The 2,317-nt window shown below is 45.0% G+C and overlaps 1 pseudogene; it reads right to left on the reverse strand.

Moving 5' to 3' along the window:
• Nucleotides 1-585: 585 nt before the first annotated feature.
• LOC125042805 lies at nt 586-659 on the reverse strand (annotated as a pseudogene).
• Between the last annotated feature and the right edge of the window lie 1,658 nt (nt 660-2,317).

A 2,317-nucleotide genomic window follows, 5' to 3' on the forward strand; every position in this document is an offset into this window, starting at 1 on the left:
TTCCCCTGGCACTTGCGGGAATTCCTGTGGGTTGGTGACGTTACACGGCACTGGGTGGAGTATAGCTGGGCTGGGCATCGCCACTCCGCGGTCGATGGGTACGTTCGGGGAAGAGGGGGGTGCGCGTGGCGGTTTGTGGGGGCTGTTACGGTGCCAGGCCGTGTCTTCTTTGTCGTTGTCCTTCTCGTTGCTTCTTGCAGGACAGTCCTCTGTCTGGTGAGCTGCACAGACAGCACAAGCTGGCACTCGTACCAGAGCACAACCTCTGAGCTCCGGTCGAATGGAGCTTGGCTTTATGTATTTCCCAAAGAATTGGTACTCTTTGGGTGGCGGTTGTTCTCCGCTCCATACAATGATGATCCTAAGGGCTGTCCGGCCTTATAAATCCTCCGAGCTTTAAAAACACCTGGAAGAAGCAGTGCTTCCTCTGCGGCGGCCTCTTTCCGAAATCTGGTAACCATGTATTCCCCGTAACTTTTGCTTTTGTTCTGATAGTCGTCTTTGTTCTGAAGAGAAATCCCCGCGAAAGTGCTATTAACCATCAGAGCCACGTAGTTTTTCGCTACCTGTACTTTGGTGTCCCATATCCTTGTGCAGGGGCCATGCTAATCTTCCCTGTATCGTTCCAATTTTTGTAAATGTACTGCCGAAGCAAGTACGGGTGGTTGCTTTCAACGTGGTATGATCGTTGGGTCTTTAGTGTTCCCCCCAAGATCTATGTTCACAGTATCTTTGCTACAGGCTTCCTTCGCCAATTTGGCGACGTAGTCGTGCTTGCTTATGCCAACATGAGATGGTGTCCATACAAATTGAATGTTAAAATTGCGCTCTATTGCACAAGTTACGTTACGCTTAATGCAACTCACAATTTCCTCATCGCCACCTGCTTTGAAAGAATTTAGTGTCCGAAGAGCACTCTGAGAGTCACAGAAAACTACTCCAGAGCCCCGAGACATTACGAATTCCGTTGCAAGGACTATACCTGCCAGCTCAGTTTGTGTAGTGCTGGCCCAATTTTGCACTCTCATATTAACTTGATGTTTTAGTAAGCTATTTGTGTATACAGTACAAGCACAACCAGCTTTGTATCCAGACTGTACGGATCCGTCAACGTAACACTCGTATACATCATCGCCCATAGACTATGTGTGTTCCTTCACCGTTGCTAATGCAATTTGTTGTAACACGCAGTTATGTACACTGTTTTTTTTTTGTTTGTGGTAGACACGTAAGGTGCACGATCAATTTTGAATTTTTCCATGGTGGAATGGATCGACCATGTGGTATTTTACTAATTGGGACATTGAGCTTTGTAATGTTCATGGAGATTTTGTGTATTAGAGGGCGCGCGTGTGTGTGATTAGTCACGTCTGCTTGCGTGATTTTATGCTGCATTTGTTTTTGGAAGTCTGAAAGATACAAGGGTTCCCTCAGAGCTTTGACCTCAACTATAGTGGAAATGAATATTATTCTATCAGAGATGGATGGTAGGTTAAGTTCTGATCTCATGTTTAATTTCCTTGCTGTTCTCGGGGCGCCGAGGATAATCCTCATGGCTTCATTTTGCACTACCTCCAAGCTATTTATTTCTGATTCCTTACACTGCAACAAGTGCAGTGCATGGTAGTCTACAACTGATCTTATATAAGCCAAGTAAAACAGTCTAGCTTAATACTGATGCCATGTTCTCTTCCAACAAGAACTTTCAACGGTTTCAGTCTCTTCCAGAGTCTCTTTTTCAGGGAAAGGATCAGGTCTGCATCATTTATGTTCACCCCGGGATATTTATATTTACGACACATGTCAAGCTCTTGGTCACCTATGCGAAAAGTGGGTAGGGGTAAGATACATGGATTGAGAGCCATTGTTTTCTCAGTGGAGATGACTAATCCACACTCATGAGCCCTAGTTGTGAGTTTGTCGAGAATTATTTGCATCCTCTCTTGTGATGATGTTTTGACACATATGTCATCATCATAGCATATAATGGATTCACCATCCCCAAGTGGAACATCTGCCCATTCATGAAATTAGGCAAACGCTGTCCGTAGATTCTGAGCAAGATCGGGTGTTGACGTCGAGCGCCTCGTTGAGGTTTCACGGAAAAAGTGCTTACCTTGTGTTAGCTTTTTACAGACTTCGTCCGCTGCCCTAAGTCTTAAGGGAATTGTAGTTTATTAAGAGTCTTTTTTTTCGCCTGGGTCATTTCTTGCATTGTTAACCCCCCCCCCCCCTCCCCACACACAGTTGTCATCTATCCCATTATCAATATTTCTCCCGTTATTGTCACTTCTTCAGTTAACATAATTTATCCAAT

The sequence above is a fragment of the Penaeus chinensis genome, chromosome 32 (genome assembly GCF_019202785.1).
Source record: "Penaeus chinensis breed Huanghai No. 1 chromosome 32, ASM1920278v2, whole genome shotgun sequence".
NCBI lineage: Eukaryota > Metazoa > Arthropoda > Malacostraca > Decapoda > Penaeidae > Penaeus > Penaeus chinensis.